Genomic DNA, 6,884 nt, shown 5'->3' on the forward strand with positions numbered 1-6,884 from the left:
AGTGATGGTTGCACAGCACTATGATGTATGAAATGCTTTTGAACTATACACTTAAACATGGTCAAAATGGTAATTTGTATGTGAATTTTACCAGAACTGAAAAAAAAAAAAAGCTCTTTCATGCTGACTCATGATTTGTGTTTTTAAACCTGAGCTGTCTCCACAAAACCAGTGTATCAGCTTCTAAATCTGTCTTTATGTAGTGCAGTGGTTTGTCTTGTTAACTTTCATTCTGTTTGAGACTATTATATAATATCACTATATCAGCTCTATGGTAGAGTTGTGCAACCCAAAACACACTTCAAAGTAAAACCGTAAACAATACTGTCACTACTTGCCAATTAAAAGGATCGACTTTCAATCAAGAAAATAAATACATTATTCATGGTGGATTGGAGAAGGAAATGGCAACCCACTCCAGTATTCTTGCCTAGAGAATCCCAGGGATGGGAGAGCCTGGTGGGCTGCCGTCTATAGGGTCGCACAGAGTCAGACGGCTGAAGTGACTTAGCAGCAGCAGCAGCAGCATGGTGGATAAATAAGGTAATTTTATATTGGGTTAACAACAACTTTAGCAATCTTAACATACTTTTTTTTTTTTTTTTTTAAGATCTGCAAGAAACATATGTACCAGCTGAATGCCGCTGAAGAAAATCGTTATAGGATTAGCAGTTTTCTGACCCACTTACTAAAAAAAAAGCCGAATCACTCAGTTGAGACCCCAGGGAAATGCAGATTTATACCTTTGACGTATTACTTGGTTTTTCTTCAATTAACTTAAATTCTGTAACCAGTTTTTGAGTCCTTGCCATCTTCTTTTCTTTTAATTGGGTGATTTTATATGCCTTATTGAATATAAGCCTTTGCAAATTCTTGGTTTTTCTAAATGCAAATGTATAATGAAACCTACATACGGCTTTCTTCTGTGCAATTATTTTCTAAACTCATCAGGAGGCCTGCCTCTCTCCCTAATCCTTTCCTTTACTAGACTGGGGCTGGATGGGTGGAGTGGGCAGTTGAGAAGAGAAGTCCAGTGCTCTTTGCTTCCAGATGGGAACTGGGGAAGATGGGGAAGAGGGTCTCTCCACCTGTGGCCATAGTGGTCCAGCAAATGAGAAGTGCTTCCATCCCCACAGGCATGGAGCCATGATCAGCTGTTTCCTGTCGCCTGGCCTTGACTAATGCTTTTCCAACCACAGGGGACAAGCCTTTTCCTCCTGCCAAGTACTCTAGCCCTTCTCTTCCATCCAGTGTAGCTTTCTTTAAGAAGGTTTCTTTCAGTTGAGGAATCTCTTTTCATTTTCAAGCCCACTGATACAATTCCTGACCAACATCTCCACAACTCACTCTTACAACTGCTGTGTTTATGCTGATTACGTGCTTGCCTTATTTCCCTGTGCGGGCCAGACGTCCTCGGCCACAGCCAAATCCTAGGGCCTGGTTGTGGAATTCTCTTTTTTCTGGCTTTCTTGTTTCTGGCAATAGCACCATCATTCTATTGCCGCAGTTAGTAACCTCAGAGGCATTTCTGCACCCTCCTTTTTCCTCACTCGCACTCCCTAATCTCCAATCAGTCTCCAAATCCTAGCAGGTCTTCTTTGTTATTATTTTTTAAACTTTATTTTCGGCTCTGCTGGGTTTCTGCTGCTGTGTGGGCTTTTCTCTAGTTGCGCCAACTGCGGGTTACTCTCTAGCTGCAGTGCGCAGGCTTCTCATTGCGGTGGCTTCTCTTGTTCCGGAGCATGGGCTCTAGGGCCCAGGCTCAATAGTAGTGGCACATGGGCTTAGCTGCTCTGCAGCATGTGGGGTCTTTCCTCACCAGGGGTCGAACCCGTGTCTCCTGCATTGGCAGTGGATTCTTTACCACTGAACCACCAGGGAAGCCCCCCTAGCAGTTCTTTTTTTTATAACCTCTCTGACTTCTTTTCTGTATTTCCCTATTTCTTTCATCCCTTTCATCTAGACTCTTGCAGCTGCATCTTAACTGTTCTCGCTGGTTCCCAGCTCCCACCACGACCTCGTCCTTAATACCAGTGCCAGGTGGGTCCTCCTGAGCTGCAGCTTTATTCAGGACACTTCACAATTTTAAAATCACCAATAGCCCTCTGTTGTCTTGGGGTTAGCATTCAAGGCTACATAGGTAGAAAGACCACAGGTTTTATAAGCAATCTAAACTCTGCTCACATACCAACTCTGCCCTTTACTAGTTTCAGGGCAAGACCCTGATCCTCTCAGAACTTGTTTCCACATCTATAAAATGGAGATGATAATACCCATCTGGAAAGGTGACTGTAAAGTTTAAGCAAGCTAACCCTTTGGCCTCCCACAGCAGGCACTCAGTAAATGGCATCTTTCCTTCTTCTGCAAGTCAATGCCAGCCTGTCTTTACCTTTGCAACTTCATTCTCCCTCCTTGGTTCTTCTCCAACACAACTTCCTGCCTCCTGTGTCTTTGGAGAAGTGGTTCTCTCTACTTGCCTTTCATCTTTGCCCATGGAGTCCCCTATGTCCTTTAAGGGCCAAAGTCATGAAGTGTTCCTTGATCAATTTTGTCAAATACTGTCAGTGGGATGCCAAGGGGGGTGAGGTGAGAGTGTATTGCCATTGACATTGTCTAGAATTACCATCTCATAGTGATAATAAAAAGCATACAGGGATTATCTGGTAGTCCAATAGCTAAGACTCCTCACTCCCAGAGTAGGGGACCAGGGTTTGATCCCTTGTCTGGGAACTGGATCCCACATGCCACTACTAAAAGATCCCTCATGCCTCAACTAAGACTTGGCACAGCCATGTAAGTAAATATAAATATATATAAAAGCACACAGAGTTTTTTTGGCCTCACCACACAACATGCAGGATCTTAGTTCCTCAAACAGGGGTCCGAACCAACGCTGCCTGCAGTGGAAGCACAGAGTCCCAACCACTGGACTACCAGGGAATTCTCTATGCTCAGTTATTTTATGCATTTATTTATTTATCAAGCACCCACACTGTGCCTACCATGTGCCAGGCTCCATTTTAAGTGCTGTACATTTATGAAATCTTTTAAATAACAAGCTGAGGGAAAAGGAGGAAAGGGAGTGTGAAGTGGGGTTGAGGCCCCAGAGAGGACCCTAGGAGGGTGAAGGGAAACATGTGAGGGGGCTGCCAAGATAAGGACCTAGAAATGAGAGAGGCTGGGTAGGAGGTCCCAGCAAGGTGAGCGGGGGCACAGTGACAGGTAGCAGAGAAAGCCCACTCCTACACCAGGCAAGGCATGGCACCTGCTAAAGACTGATGCTACTGAGCATATCAGCCACTAAATGTTTTTCCCTTAAAAATCAAGTTGAGAATCCCTAGAGGTACACATACCACATTTTGCAAAATGTTGAGTCAGTTCATCTCCAAAAAATATAAAAAGCTTTTGGGTAACATTTTAGGAATTTTTGAGAATTTTATGTTCCCACTACTAGTTCATAAATAAAATATAAAACTTAAAAAAATGTATACGCACTTATAATTGCTGAATGAAAATACCAAGTGTAGAACTGCTTTATCACATGTTTTGCCAGCTCCTCATGTTTCTTCCACACTTGACTCTTCAAAAACAAATTTTCTGGAATGTTTCGTCTTCTACACTTTCCAGTTTTTGCAGATCAGGAGGCTAATAAAAATAAATAACTTGAGGAAATTTGATGAGTGTTATCACATTTGGAGATATCAGGATTCCTAAGAAAGAATATTTCAGGCTTTGCTCTCAGGGATGTGGCAGCACTTTAATGTGGAAACCCATCCATGGCAGGTTAAGATGGGTCTTACCTAAGTTCACCAGAATATCCAGATACCAAAAGCAACAGTGATGCAAATATATTATAAAGGAATATAAAAATGATAAAAATGCAAGGCTTAGTAACCAAGAGCAATTCTTCATGTATTTCAACCAAAACAAACATCACTACACTGAATGGAGAGGCAGATATAAAAATCCATTTTCTACTGTTAAGTCAAACATTAAAGAGATTTTATAAAAATGAAAAATAACGCCATTCCTCTTTGCTCATTTTTTAAATTTGGGAATTGCCTTAATGGGAGGGAAGTTTGGGGGAGAATAGATACACATATATGTATGGCTAAGTCCCTTTGCTGTTCACCTGAAACTATCACAACATTGTTTGTTAATTGGCTATACCCCAATACAAAATAAAAAACTTAAAAAAATAAACTTGGGAATATATATCTTTTATTAACTATATTATGTTAACATTTAATAGGTTTATTATAAGTATTTAAAATAAGAATTAAAATTTTTCAGTTTTAATTTTAATACAGTAAATACCAATATCTAAACCAATATAAACTAAAGATTTTTGAGATCTTCAATGATTTTTAAGAGTGTAAAGAGGTTCTGAGAGTGAAAAGGGTAAGAACCACTATTCTAAATAGTTCTCCAAACTTGGGCTGGTCTCCTTTGACTATTCACAGGAAGATGGTACTTTAGGGCCAAAGTTGTAGTAGAAAATGATTGCTTCCTAGTCAGATTAGGCAGGGGAACATTGTGAGGAATGTTCTTCAGAAATGAGAGTTAGCATTGTAAAAGTTCATTCTCACAGTAACAGGCAAGTCTAATAGAGTAGGACCACCGAGCTTAAGGAAGGCAAGACAAAAACCTCTGGGGAGAGATAGGCTGCAAGTCTGCTTCAAGGAAAAATAAATACCTGAAACCCCTTTTGATTAGGATTTTGGTTGCTCTTGATATGTGTGTCCCTAATCTATTTTCAGGAGCAACTTCTTTCCTGATCAAAAAAGACAAAAGGGATTTGCAGTTGGGTCTCACCATGGACCCACTATTTCTGCTCAAGGGGCATAATAAAAACTGCTAGAACAATGTATTGTTGGAATGATACTACCGTCAACTTTCAAAACTTGGTTCTAAGATGTGTGACCCCTCTATTGTCTGTCTCCTTTTCAATCAACTAGAGAACAGAGTCATCCCCAAGGCTCAAGACCTTCAGGATTCACACCTTCAGTCAGAAGGTAAAAAGTGATGTATGTACCGGAGTTTTGTTTAGGCTTTGACTTTAATGAGAAAAAGCCATGAGAAACCATTTGACTCATTTTAGCCAATTGGTGTCCTGAAAATTTCCATCTCACTGTGATGAAAAGAATCAAACAGTGATCTAACTCAAAACTGGATTGTTGTCCATAAGAAAAGGGAAAGAACAAGGACAAAGTCTAGCCTCAGATAGGGTTGTTTCTGAAAACAGGAGACAGAGCATCACTGATGAGGTCAAAGCAAGAACTGACTGGAATCACCCATTAGGCTCTTCAGTCCTTGATTTGATCATTGCAGGAAGCTTTCCTGATAGAACCGTGGATACTGACCCAGGCTATCTTGGTCACAAATTACTACTTATCCTCCTCAAGACTTGTATGTGAGGAAAATAAAGAATAATGGTATATACCTGAACCCTGGAGTCAACCTGCCTAGATCTGATTCTGTATCTCAGGGCCTCAGTTTCCTTCTCTGTAAAATGATAAGAGTGACAGTACTGACTTTTAAGATTCTTGTGAGGATTATCTAAGATAATGCCTATAGAGCACGAGGCATGGCACAAACTAAGTGCCTATTAAACAGAAGTTATTAAGGAGAGTCTTTGCTTCGCATTCCCATTTGTGAGCATTTTCCCCCCGTTATTTCTCAACAGCACCCCTTTCTTTCGGAGCTGCTGATCTCCGAGGCTTCTAGTTCCTTATATCCCTGAGTCATCATCATTGAGACGCTGGATTTCTGAAGTCGTCCCTTCTATTGCTTTCTAGGGCTCCCTCTCCTGACTGCTTCGCTCTCGCGGGGGCTCAGACCCACAGCCCGTGGCAGCAAGTCTCCGTTGGGCTTGGCCACCCGTCTTAGAGAAACGTCCTCAGTCCCCTTTGGAGACCAACCACCTAAGACTGAGACCCATCGCACCCAGAGAAGCTCGCCAGTCCAGAATTCCGAGAGAGGTCGAGGGCGGGGCCAGGCCTTGAGGTGAGAACGAGGCTGGGGGCGGGGCCGTGCTCGGAGGTGCGCGCGAGGCCACACCCCGAGGGGAGCGTGCCGGGGGCGGAGCCACACCGCGAGGTGGACGCGAGGCCGGGGGCGTGGCCGCGCCGAGGAGCCGCCCGGACCGTTACAGATGAGCCGGCCGTCTCCGCGGGCTGCGCACGCAGCCCCCCCGGGCGTGAGGCAGCGCAGGGGTTAAGGCTGCCGGCGCCACCTGGGCGCCTCTGAGGAGACCCACGAACCGGCGAATCGCGCGCGGGCGCGGCGAACAGGTGCCCGTGCGCGTCAGGCGCCGGCAAGGGGCGGGGAGAGGGGGTGCGGCCGGAAGCCCGGGGCGGGGCACGGCGCGGCCGGCCCGGTGGGACTGGAGAGAGCTGAGGCAGGCAGGAAGGAGGTCGCCGGGCCGCGCGGTGCGCGATGTGGAGCCGCCGCCTCGGTGCCTGCAGCAGCCGCCGTCGCCGCCGCTGCTGCTGCTGGGGCTGCCGCCGAGCCGAGGGACATGGAGCGCGGCTGCAGAGAGCGGCCGCCGGCAGCAGCAGCGAGCGTCGCAGCTACAGCGGAGCGCAGCCCGCCCCGTGAGGCGCTGCCCGGCCGGCGGCGGCAGCGGGAGCAGCAGCAACAGGGTGGCTGAAAACCCAGCGGCGGCGGCGGCGAGGGCGGCTTTCCTCCCCGCAACTTCCCCTCCCGCTTCGCGTCCCCGCAGTCTTCCCTTCCTCAGCCTTCCCTTTGCCACCCCCGCCCCTCCTCCCCGACGCGCGCCGAGCAGCTGAGCCCGGGGGCGGGGGGAGGGGGCGCGTGCCGCCGGCGCGGGGGAGGGGCGGGCCGGCGCGCGCCGCGCCCAGGGCTCGCGGAGACCCGAGGGG

General features: G+C 46.4%; 1 long non-coding RNA gene across 6 annotated transcripts in view; it reads left to right on the plus strand.

Annotated features, from left to right (window-relative positions):
• Nucleotides 1–6,096, plus strand: part of LOC120871144 — a 102,242-nt gene extending 96,146 nt beyond the window's left edge. For 2 of the 6 annotated variants that reach the window (XR_005722970.1, XR_005722969.1), the window contains one exon: nucleotides 5,799–6,084. This is a non-coding gene — a long non-coding RNA (uncharacterized LOC120871144). Of the gene's footprint in view, nucleotides 1–610; nucleotides 953–5,798 lie in introns of those variants that run through there. The other 4 variants (XR_005722965.1, XR_005722968.1, XR_005722966.1 and 1 more) reach the window with 3 other exon arrangements.
• The last annotated feature ends 788 nt before the right edge of the window (nucleotides 6,097–6,884 follow it).

The sequence above is a fragment of the Oryx dammah genome, unplaced genomic scaffold (assembly GCF_014754425.2).
Source record: "Oryx dammah isolate SB20612 unplaced genomic scaffold, SCBI_Odam_1.1 HiC_scaffold_12, whole genome shotgun sequence".
NCBI lineage: Eukaryota > Metazoa > Chordata > Mammalia > Artiodactyla > Bovidae > Oryx > Oryx dammah.